General features: G+C 40.4%; 1 protein-coding gene and 1 long non-coding RNA gene across 5 annotated transcripts in view; one reads left to right on the top strand and one right to left on the bottom strand.

Moving 5' to 3' along the window:
* LOC145934413 (uncharacterized) overlaps window positions 1-12,852 on the top strand; it is a 100,465-nt gene that overhangs the window by 24,186 nt on the left and 63,427 nt on the right. The window contains exons 1-2 of one of the 3 annotated variants that reach the window (XM_083034819.1): window positions 2,861-3,093; window positions 5,341-5,610. The exons of 1 other annotated variant lie outside the window; for it this stretch is intronic. The gene's annotated coding sequence lies outside the window, so the exon portion shown is untranslated. Of the gene's footprint in view, window positions 1-2,860; window positions 3,094-4,972; window positions 5,617-12,852 lie in introns of those variants that run through there. One more of the 3 variants, XM_083034812.1, reaches the window with a different exon arrangement.
* Window positions 1-12,852, bottom strand: part of LOC145934460 (uncharacterized) — a 102,790-nt gene that overhangs the window by 22,546 nt on the left and 67,392 nt on the right. The window lies entirely within an intron of this gene.

A 12,852-nucleotide genomic window follows, 5' to 3' on the forward strand; every position in this document is an offset into this window, starting at 1 on the left:
TGAATGTTTTCTTTGTTATCAAACGGAAAGTGCCTTACCTTGTATCAAAATAAATATTGATTCTCTTATTAGCTTTGAAATTAATATTTTTGAGAAGAATTCTTTGAGAAGAATTTCCGAACATATAACAAAAATAAATAATGAAATAAAAGATAATTTATTAAAAAATATATTTAAAAAATTACACTGACAATATGAGATCATGAGAAAGAAAGCATTAAAGATCGATTGAACTTGAGAAGAAAATATTGTATGATACTTTTAAACGGCGTCAATTTCGAGATTAATATTTTTAACGAAAATGTTCAAATTTTTTAAGTATGTTAAAGTCTAAACTATTGCTATATAAGTAAACTATTCTCAACAAAATAAAAAATAGGATGTGCATCGATAGTGTTAGCATTCGTAATTTTTCGGCAAATAAGCAGCGATAAAATCAGTTCGGAATCGATCGATTGCATGGCGATTGCACGGATGATGCAGTCGAGTTTCCTTCGATCTTTTTTCTCTGTAGGGTTTCAACTTCTCGTGACGGGTGACGCCGAAATACAACGTAGTCGGATGTGTATCCTGAAGTGGCTTCCTCCGTTTCGAACTTCCGCTAAGGAGACGGTGAAGCGGAAATAACGCGAATTGACCCTTTAAAAGGATTCGAGAAAGTGCGACGGGCATTTTTGCGAATTTTTTTATTAGCAAACTATGAAACATCTATGAGAGGCGTATGCGTGTGTGACGTTTCGTTAGAAAATAATATTTCCTTCGTAAACAATTATAAAAGCCACGTGATTCATTCTTCGTATTCTTCGAATTTTCTGTCGTCAGTCTTTTACACGTTCAACGTGCCGGAGAAAAATAAAATTTGACGCTGCATTAAGCATTTTTTTCCTGGAATAGCGTTAACTAAGCATTAAGAGCGTGTTTAAGAAGTCAATATTTTCTAGGCGCTATTTGGAAAGAATGGTTTCATCCTAGAAAAGGGACACGCGAAGAGATGTTGGAGTTTCCCTTGGGAAATTTTAGAGTCAACATTTATAGATACGCGCGTCTTGTTATTATTAGAAACCACGGAATGGAATTTGTCCTGTTGATATATTAAAGATACGTTCTATTTGAAATCGCGCTTTTATAATAAAATAAGAATGTCTCGATCGCGCGCGGTTTATCGCTTTTTTTTTCAAAGAAGATTTTGTTGCGCAACAGTGACGATGAGGCAAGATTTTCCGTCGTCGGCAGTAGAAAGAAATGTGCGACTCTTCAATGGTTGAACCTCTTTAATGGTTTCAACGGCTCGGAATTGTGCGCTCATAAAGATCAGAGAGTTGTACTGACAACGCGACAGCGCGAAAGATTATGAAGATTGGCGTACATTACACGTCCGTATGTACATACCGAGGTTACATATGTATGTGCATATAGTGTCGCGTATGTAATCGAGCGAGCGATGAACTCGTATTAGCGTTTTCCCTCGATTAATCTCACCTCTGATCCGATCGCGTCGTCCATTAATCATTTTCCCTTTTGCAATCTCTATCTCCCTCTCTTTCTCTCTGCGACTCTCAATTACAGTTTACTGTGTGTGTACGTATGCGACACGCGTTGACGTGTTACATCGGCGTAAGCGTCGTTGTGTCGGTCTGGTAAATCGGCAATTAAAGAGGTTCGCCGGGGGAAACTTCGTTTTGTCTCCTCTATTCGTCGTCGTTGCTCCGTCTCGAAAAGAAGCATCGATCCGTCCCGTCGACCTCTCTCTCCACCTTGCAAAAAAACCCCGAGACGCAAAGAATCGAAAAAAGAAGATATAAAAAAGCGGCTCGGCTAGGGAGGGGCAATAGGGGAAGAAAGAAAAGAGGGGTGCAGCGCGAGTCAGCGCAAGATGGATTTCCGCGAAGTTCGAGCGGGCCTTAACTCGCGAAAAATGTCAAAGCGAGTAGAAGAATAGGCTGAGGAGATATATAAGGTTGTGCAGAATGGAGGGGAGGGAAGGAGGAAAGGGGACAGTTTCGTTCGTGGGGTAGCATCATACTTGGTAGGTGAGAGGCGAAAAGGGTGTGAGACTCGGTGAGCCCCTGTGTGGAGCTGCTCCTCCGCTCTTCGCTATTCATCCGCGTGTGTGTAAGTGTATCTATGTATTTAAGATCCGGAGGATGAGAGAGGCACACAAAAGGGGGAACGGTGAAGGGGGGAGGGCGGGTGAAGGAACGAGAGGGGTTCCGAGGGGGCCGCCTCGTAGGAATCGCATGACGGAGAGGGCACACGCGAGTTCTGCTGGAGGGGATGATTGTCAAAACAGGGCTGCAAGACGCTGCGAAAAATGTTCATATTTATGGCACTATTTCCGCCGCTTCGAGCCCTTCCGCTCGGCCCCTCCACCGTCGACGCGCCTCGCGAATCACTCTCCCGTGCCCCTTTTCTCTCCCCCTTCGTCCATCGCGCCTTCTCTCTCACCCCCGCCCAAATCTTCTTCTCTATGTCCCCCTATCCGCCACCGTTTCGTGGAGCGCACATCGGTTCTTACTTCCTCTCGCCCGTCGTTGCGCGCCTCTCCGTGTGTCTCCCCCCTTGTCCGCGTCCCTTCCACATCCTCTTCGTCATCCCCACTTCGTTCGAGGTCGGCGAGGGGAGGGCCCCACCACCGTCGGGCGCGCACAGCAGGGCGCGATTGCCCCCACCGCCGCGGGCACCACTTTAATGTTACATTAATAAAAAGCAACAATCAATATCTTCCCCGTAAAAAATTTTAATCTATAACAGAGAGAATTCTCTGCCCCCCTGCCTCTATCCTCTGACCCCTTCCGTTTCATCCCCGGCCGCCCGTTCGATCCCCTCTCCTCCGTGTCGCGCCTTCTCCCGCGCCTCTTCTCCCTCTTGAGGAAAGCACCGCCGAGCCGCCGAGCGGCTCGCGGAGGTCCTCAGTATCGTGCCTAGGCTCTACGCGTACCCCGTGACTCTCTCTCTCGTTCTGTCCGTCCGTTCGGTGAACGAGCCGGCTGCGCGTAATCCGAGAGATCATACGCGCCGCGCGCGTTTCTCGTTCGTCGCCCTGCCGCGTCGCGCCGGAGCATCTCGCGGGAGGGCGCGTCGCCGACGAGAGAGGTGCCCTTCTCGCTCCGTTCAATTGCACGTGCCCTTTGCTCGCGATCGTCTCGTATCTCTCGTTCCTATGTACATCCGCGTCGATTTTTTTCCCTCTTTTTTTCCCCTTTTTTTTCTTTTCATTCTTGGGATTCACTCTCGTCTCGGAATCGTCTTTGTCTCTCTTCGTCTCTTGTTTTTCCGTCTTGTCGCTGTTTAAGATTTTTTTGCTTCGACTTTTTTTTTTCCTAGCGTTATTATTATTGCTTTTGTTATTGGTTTATAGACTTATCGGTTTCGTACAATGATTATTGCTATCGTTCGTAGGGGATTTGATCCCGACGCATAAAAATAAATTTGCTCTCTCTTTATCTCTCGTTACACTTTTCGCGCTGCTCTTGCTCTCATATATGCCAATGCATACTATACTTTGGTCTCGATAGTCTTTATCTTATCTCTCCATGCGCGCCTTTATGTATGTTTATTTTTATTATATATTACTTCCTGTTATGTGTGACAAGTTCTTTATAGAATACAATAAAAACTTGTTCTCTCCTATCTTTATCTCCATCTCGCTATATTTCCCTACGCTTTTTTTTTCTTCATCTAGTGTGTACATACGTACACACACGCGTGCCAGTTCGAAAGTGTGACGAGGGCGAATGCGTGAATGCATCGCACACTCGTGGTTATTGGGAAAACCACCACTTTCACAGATCTTCCCCTCCCTCAACATCTCTCTCTTTTTCTCTCTTTGACTCGCGCGGCCCGGGCTTTAAGTTCAGAGGAAGTACGCAACGGAGGACCGGGGTATGAATAGCAGGCATTATTAGCGGCCGCCGCTTATTTTCGCCGACTATCGATGCTTGGAGGCTCCCGTTTCTTCCAGTAATTTCACGCGCGTTTGTTCCTGTCGTTTCCGCTTCGCGTTTCGTCGTAGACGAGGCTTTTCGTCGCGACGTCGAGGAAGCTTCGCTTCTATCAAAGTTTCATGCCCGCCACTCATCAATATCGATCGATCTCTTCGGTGAAAAAGAATAGGGATCGAAGCAGAGCCGATATATAGAGGCTTGCCGCGGCCTTAATCAAGCGTACTATAGCATACAGGGTAGTCTAACAAATTATCTTTTTTAATCATGTTTAATAAAATTCTTACATTGCTTTAATAAAATATTATGTGAACTTAACATGTAGAATTAAAAAAAATTTTTTTTAGTGTAATTATTGCTATCTTTATGAGCTTTGATCTCGTCATTCATGCTTGTTCAAATGATAGAAGTAAAATAAACGCTATTCTTGGAGCAGCCTATAGAGGGACGCGATAGAATCGCAAATTCCGTGCTCGCGTACCTAACTGCGGCAGTGAGGGCACAAGCTCCTCGACCCCGCGTTTCATCTGCCGGGACAAAAGGGTACGGGAGAGACGGAGAGAGATCAAAAAGACATAGTATGAGCGAAAGAGAGAAACAAAGAGAGAGAGAGAGAGGGGGAAAAAGAGATAGAGAAAAACAGCATGCGTCTTTCGCACACATCTATGCGGCAACCGGAGTTTCTTCGAGTCTCGAGAGACTATAGTCGGCTATTTTAACCGTATCTTACAGCCGACTACTGTTATGGAAAACGATCGTTGTTGCTTTTCCTTTGGTGGCAAGTTCTCGCGTCGCGATATCGAAAAGTATCTGAAACGATAAGTCGATTTTTTTTTATATAACAAAGCTAAACAACTCATATCTATCATATTTGAATTTATTTTACGCATAAAAGTAAAATAATACCTATATTATGTAATTATAAATAGAATATATAGTTTCAATTTTTATATATATATATTCATAATGCATATGATATTATACATAAAAATCATGTGAGTAATTGATTATTATAAGCATCCGTGCAATAGCAAGCGGAAATAATATTCTCTACATAAATTCATTTATATTTATATCACTTCTACTATATTTTGTAAGTAATTTTAAAATATGGGCGGGAATTAAGAGTGTTAATCGACAATACGATAAGATATGTACCCTTGGTAACACATCTGCCATTTGCTTGCGATAAAGAAGGGCTAGAGTTCGAACTATAAATTTGAAACGTAAAAGAATTATTTTCAGTCATCTTCGCGCGCGTGTACGCATGCCAGTCTTTCTCCTTCTCTGTAATTTTCTCTGCTGTGTGCTCCGAATTAATTTCATATTTTACGCATAGAATTCGTATTTTTATTGTCTGACTCTTCGCTCTAATCTTTTTTTTTTGTAATTACATTAGAGACGAATAAATGTCAACTGTCTGCGCCGCGTCGTGCGCAATACTCGTTGAGTATTCTTACTTAATCGGAGAACGGCTGTTTTACGACGGTGATTTAAATTGATTCACGTAGTAGTGCAATTTAATAAGACGAGAAGTGGTTCGCGTGCTGAATCACGAGACGTTGGTCGGCGTTAGGGTGAGCTTCCGGAAACAACTGATACTGATATACCGCATCGTTCACGAGTCTCTCACGAGCCGGTTTCCAGCAGTTCGAGGAACAGCATATAGGTAATCGTATGTCATCGAGTTTCTCTCAATTTGTCACATTGCGCTGTAATCCGTTCGGAATATATTTTCCATCCGTTCGTAAATAATAAAATTAATTACAAAGAAATATTTTATAGATTTACATATTGTACATTGAGATATATCGCGTATAGCTCAAATTATAATTGAGTTTGTTAGCAGTTTATATATTGTCGTATCAAAACCTATACAAGATACGTGCATTCTAAAACTATCCTTTTTTTCTTACACATTTTTGTATTTGTAATATTTGAAAGTAGCAAAAAGAAAGCGAGAAAACTACAAAAGAATAGAATATTCTGTCCAACAAATAATATGCGGAACTGAAAGATTAGAGAATTTTACGAGTACTACTGTGAATTTGCATTTTGACGATATAATAAAAGACTACTGGACCTAAAGTGTCCTTTAGGCGCAAAGGCGGATTGTCGATAATCGTTTAAGGCCAAAAAGCGACAGACAATCGTCGTTTAGGGTCGTCGATAAAAATCCCTTCGTCCTCGAAGAGAGAAAGTATAGCGCAAGAAACCGCCGGATATTCTTTTTCCCCCTTGTCCTTTTCTCTCTCTCGCTCCCTTTCTCCACTAACACCGGATAACATTGCGTCGGGACCCTGGCCGTGTCTCGCTCGTAGGTCAGGTTGGAAACCTGTGCGAACGTTTCCGCGACGCACGCTATTTCGAGAAAGAGAGAAAGAGATGGAGGAAACGCGATTCGAGAGAGAGAGACGGCTAGTAGGCACGACAGAGAGAAAAAAGGAAGGAACGAACAAGAGGGAGATAGTACGCGGTGTGGATAACGTAGTAGTAACATTCGAGTCTGCACGGGTGAATGGAATGAGTCGTCCGTGGAACTCTTGGAGGGTCGGGACGATAAGAGTAACCACGACGGCCAATCGCGCGCGTTATTTCCTCGGAGCGGGGCTAGGGAGAGAGAAAGAGAGAATGAGCGACAGAGGGATGAGGGGACGGATGGATCCAACACACGTGCGTTTTATGCGTACACGCGTTGCGAAACGTTATATGTGCATACGAATTCGAGTGAGCGAGCACGAACGGGAAAGAGCGCACGCACGTGACGCTGCACGGCTTGTATAAATATATGTGTATGTAGATACGCATTTGTGTGCATATATACGACAGGAAACCAGCTGTGCGAATCGATCGAGCTCGCCGTGATTCGATTTTTTTCTCTCCCCCGATGCTAGAAAGCGAGGACGTCACGAGGACGACGCGGTCGATCCTCGTCGGAAATTGAGCGAGGGAAAGAAAATTTCGGGGATATATAATCGACATCAGGGTGGGAAGAATTACGCGTGGGATAATGTCAAATTACGTCGAGTTGTATGGGGTGGAAAAAATCAGGAGAAACCATACTTCGAAATTAATAGTTTTTGAACATCATAATGTCATATCACTTAAAAATATGTCATAGTTATGTCAATTTGCATAAGCATTCAAAACGAGTGAAAGAAATAGACGAATAAATTCATAAAAAATTGTAAAGATGTAAAATAATTATATCTTACAATATTTTTGAGTTTACAAACTATGATATTTTTTCTATTTTGATAAATTAAATTTTCAAATTGTAGAAAAAGATGTATCGTTAGGATATTAAATAATTAACTATTTCTTGATAAACTAAATACGCACGATATCAGAAAATTACAATAATTTGTGAGAGATAGAGTAAAGCAGAATATATTTTATTTAAATTCACTGTATGAGAATTTGACACGAAAAGGACAAAATGCATTGTTTAATTATCAAAAAACAATACACGCGATAATGACACGATATAAAGAAATAATTATGAAAGGAGCAGATACAGAACAATAGAAAAATAGATAGCAATATATAAGTATTAAATGCATTAAAATACAATAGAATATCAGAGGTCGTAGTATTATCGAGCCATATATAACGTTTGCATTTCTATATTCCCACGCGTATCCGTAATCTTGCCGATTGAAATTCGTCAGATAAGTATTTTCAACTCAAGGATATGTAGCCATGGAGCATGCTGGTAACAGGCGTCTTATTACCTGTTTACGAGGATACTGCACCGCTTTTCATTATACTCATTTTGATTGCGTCGTATAGTATATATATGGGCGAGACGTAGCGCGGATTGTGTGTATCGTATATCTGGCCGGTGAAATTTTATGATTCGCTGACGATGGAAGCGACAGTTGCGACTGGCGCAGTGACAGATAAACGGGTCTAACAACCGAGACTGCAAGCTACCATAAACGCGAAAAGGGTCAGCTGCGCGTCAAAGAACCATTGACATGTTTGCGCGAATCAGCGCGGTGCATTTATTTCCTACTTTAATTTATACGATCGCATTCAATTATGATAATAACATGAGTATCTAATGAATATTTCATGAACTAAACCTTTTCATTAGACACAGCAAAGGTGTGCATTAAGATTATCTGATTAATAAAATCTTGTTAAATTTTTACAGTAAAATTATTGAATTATGTTTACGAGGAATATATGAAGAAAAGGGTTAATTATATATGAATTATACAAAAAAGAAAAAGAAAGATTTCGTCGCGTAAACAAAGATTTATAAAGTAAGAACAAATACGTACAATTTATTTTCTTGTATTATTATTTATATTGCGAAAATATATGCGTCAAGAATTCAAAAGCGATTCTCTGTTCAATCCTATGAAAAGGGCGAGACCTTGATCCGCTCGATGGAATGCTCTGTAAGATCGAGGACTCGGATCCGTCCCGTCTCGAAAACCTGTTGCATTTTAATGGCACAATCGATTCTCCGAAAATCATCTTAACAGCGACGGAACAGAAATTTCTAATTTCTTTCCTTAAAAAGACTTTGATTCATCATTATTTTTTCATTCACGCGACGAGATTATTTTACTCATTTGATACAAGATTAAATAAATTTAAATTTTTTACAATTCATATCCGCTTTCTCGTTGTAAATATTTTACAAGCGCGAGCTTTAAAAAAATCTACGCGGTCTTTTTTTTAAATAAATTATAATATACTTAATTTGATTGTACAATTTATTTTAAAAATCGTTCAATTTTACTGTTTTTACATTTTCGCAATTCATTGTTACTTTTATTTTGCATCGAATAATCTTGGAATAATATTGCGTTTTCGTTCATCGCGAGAGATATTTTTAGAACGAGACAAATTTGCTGCCCTCTCTCTCTTGTTAAGCGGAAAAAAATTTTGTTTTATCGTTTACTCGGGTCGAGGAAGAAAGCATTGTCGCGTGCACAGAAATGCGTGTAAAAAGACACCGGAAAATTGGAGACCCGATCGATCGCGAACCAGAGTTCATCCACTGACTATAGCCGACCGCGGGCTGATGACGCGCGGGCTGATGTGCTTACACAGATGGATGACATGAATAATAACGGTAAGAATAAGGGAAAAAAAAAAGAAAAGCGAGCCAGAGGAGGGCGAGCAACGCTTCGCGATGCATAAAATATCGAATGTAACCGCGTTTTCCTCCGCGGGGGAAGGGAGAGTAGACGGGAAGTCTGATAGTGTCAACGAACACGTCGCTTATACACGTACACTTTTCTAATTACGGCGCATTTGTACGTCGACAAAAGGGGGACTTGAACAAGTGGGCGTCGTTGAACAAGTTGCCGTGCATAATAGCGCATGCGTGCGTACCGGTAATTCCGTACCGGTACGGTGCCCGGTTAGCGGTAGGTAATGCGCTATGAATAATGCGCCTCGGAAAAATTGAATCCCTCGTGCAGACTTGTTAAAAATCAGCTGTCTACGAGCGTGGCATACCACGCGATTGCGCTTAAACGCATTCGGAGCCGTTTTTGGACGAACAAACGGTTTATAAATCACGTTTCTCGTTATAATTTTATCTTCTATTTATATCATATATTTTAAAATCTTTTCGACATTAGAGATATATAGATTTGTGTGTGTTCAGCTGATAAAATGATAAGATAGATCAATTTTGTGTAAGAAAAAAGATTTCCAGTTTTCATATCTAAAAAATTCTATAATTGCAAAACAAATTTTTATCAGACTAGCCAGATAGTCGAAACTCTCGTTGTTACACATTCGGAGTCGTTTTTGGACGAACAAACGGTTTATAAATCACGTTTCTCGTTATAATTTTATCTTCTATTTAATATCATATATTTTAAAATTTTTTCGACATTAGAGATATATAGATTTGTGTGTGTTCAGCTGATAAAATGATAAGATAGATCAATTTTGTGTAAGAAAAAAGATTTCCAGTTTTCATATCTAAAAAATTCTATAATTGCAAAACAAATTTTTATCAGACTAGCCAGATAGTCGACGTCTAAAAACTCTCGTTGTTACACATGGGCATCGATCGTAATCTCGAGTCTCCGAATATATCTGTATATAACGACTGTACATATAACGTGTTGTAAAACACAACCTGGATAGGCGGGTCAGCGCGGTGCGCGTTTTCACATTCGCACGTGGATTCTCGTGTTGCCCGGGTGTCGCGTTTCGCGCACGACGCGTCTAGAAATTCTCGCGTGCACGTGCGATGTTTCGCGCTGTATTTTCGTAAACAGATTCGCCGGCGGAAACCCCCCGGATTTGGGGGGTCGACCGATTGTTACCCTCCGTGATCGACGAAAAGCCCCCCCTCCTTCCCCCGGTTATTTTCGCTGGCTCGCGGCTCGAACAATCTCGAAAGGGAATCGAGTGCAGCGGACACAAGGTCGTTTCGGCATGCGCTCCAGCGCTCGCTAAAGCGCGCCGCGCTTCCGCTCTCGGGTTCTTTCGCAGTGGGGATGTTCATGTTGCGAAACGCGCGTAAAAACGTATAATTAATATCTTTACGTACGTATATAGACGTCTACACCGAGCGAGCCTTTTACGCGATATGCTAAAAAAAAAACCGAGATATTGCCCTGGAAAAAAGGTCCATTTTTCAAGAATTTAAAGATTGATAGGAATCTTTTGAAAGATTACGCACGAAATAATTTATAAGGTGAATCGTAAATATAATGAAAATTATTATCCGCCGTTTAAACGCGCGAATATTGCGCTGCATTATAGTCGCTCGTCAAGCTCGAGGTTGCCGAGGAATGTGCGCTCGAATCGCGCCGGAAGTTCCCGCACTTTTTCCCGCACGAGCTTTGAACCCATCGCGGCGAACGGGTCGACGTGACGTTGAGGTGGGAATAAAGGGAGTTTAGATGCATCGCACGGTATACGCGATATTCGCGAGATCCTGGAAATGACAAATCCACGTGTCGTTTTCTCGAATTCCGGCGAAACTCAAGCCGGATCATAACATTCGATTCGAATATAGAGTATGCGGGAACAAAAGTTTTTCAAGACAAATATTTGTATTATATATTTTCAACTCTTCTTTATACCAAACCAGATACCAGATGTTTCTTTAGCGTTATCGCTATTTTGACATACTTAAACAATGCAATGCTTGTACACTATAAAATAACGCTAGTACACTATAAAATGATTTTAAACCGATAACTATATTTATCATATCTTAACTGTACAAAGTTCATAATAATTCAATGTATAAGTAACTCGTAACTGACGTAGAACGTTTGTGTTTAAGCATTTAGTTTTTTTTTATATATTAAGGATGATACATGATGAGTACATACCTATATAATTAGTATATTACACTCTAACTTCAATGTATTGTACATAAATAGAAAACGTCATTTGCTGAAAAAAAGATAAAAAAAGAAAAGAGAGGAAGAGAATATATAAAAAAGAAAGAAATATTACATAAATATAATATATATGTATATGCGAGTTACGAGGATGAAAATTTTATCGCAGACTTTCGTTGTCGCAAGCTAAAAAATAAATGATCGTCTAATTTTGAATCTTATCTGTCAAATAAATTTCTTCAATTAACAAAGCCGTTTATTTAATATATTTCGAAGCATTAAAGATTAATTAATCGAATGTATTAATTTTGAAGTCAAAACTTCTACAAGTTTTTCTTATAGAAGAATCTTATATATTTCTCGTAAAGCCTGAAGAAAATATTTCATTGCTCTAGAACGACTTCTGTAATAATAGATAGCTTGGTGCAGCTCTATATAGTTCGCCGAGAAAGGTTATCGCGTGTTCTATTATTTTCTAGGCCGATTATGTATATCGGGGCGACGAAAACTTTTTCTAAACTTATCGTGTATTACCTGCTTAACAATGCATGAACAAAAAATATCAAATAGCATTCGATCAATTTTGTTTCTTTTAATTGTATTATTTCTATTCTTAGCTGACATTAAAACTAATTTGTTTTCCCGATAGCTGACATGTTATCTAATTTTCCATCAGCAAACTAAAAAGACTACGTGCTTTTCAAAATCAATAAATGAAATCTCTCAATTAATATTTCTGTGACACTTTCATTAACGATAAAATCGATCTGAAGGCTAGACAAACAGCTCAAGATAAATTATTCTTTAAAGAGCATTTTCAAACGATTTTATAACATCTTATTTAGAATGTCCTGCAACATATAATTGCATGGCTCTATTATAACATTTCTATCTGCGTTTGTTGTGTGTCTCGCACACACAAAATTTCCAATAAAACTCCTCGTTGAATTCCTTCATCCTGCGCGCGCTTTTCTCCCAAAGAATAAGAATAATATATATTCAGTTTCTCGGTCGCGCTTCCATGACAATTGACGTCGATGAATAAAGATACGAATGAAACTTGGCCGGAACAGAGAGAGAGTATCGAAAACTTTAATAAGAGAGCAGAAGGTTTTCGCAACGTTGCCTTTCGAACCGGCGGTTCGGTTTTTGTTGGCGGCTAAATTGCGAAATGAATTTTATCCAACTTCATCGGCGGCCAACGCCGTCGTCTACGACACGACACTCTCTCGGCGAAGTTTCACAGAAGTCGTTCTTCCTGGAAGCGTGCGGAAATGCGAGAGGCGGCGACCGCACTTCGTTACGCGGAAACCACCTCTTGGATGGTAATTTTGCGAAGGACGGGCTGAAAATCGTCTAGTCTGCTCTCTTTTTCCCCTTTATGTTCTTTTCTGGATCTCTTGGTCGTTCTTGGACGAAATGTACGACTCGCCTCGGAGTCTCGAGCGAGTTGAGACACATTATTCTTCGGAGGAATAGTGTAGGATATATATTAAGATGCAGTTTTCATATCTCGCTTATGAACGGTTATAAACGCGAAATGGATGAATAATGTGTCTGTTATAGTCTAGGAT

Source organism: Prenolepis imparis, unplaced genomic scaffold (genome assembly GCF_030444845.1).
Source record: "Prenolepis imparis isolate NDT839.2.m4 unplaced genomic scaffold, iyPreImpa1.0 SCAF_1, whole genome shotgun sequence".
Taxonomy (NCBI): Eukaryota; Metazoa; Arthropoda; class Insecta; order Hymenoptera; family Formicidae; genus Prenolepis; species Prenolepis imparis.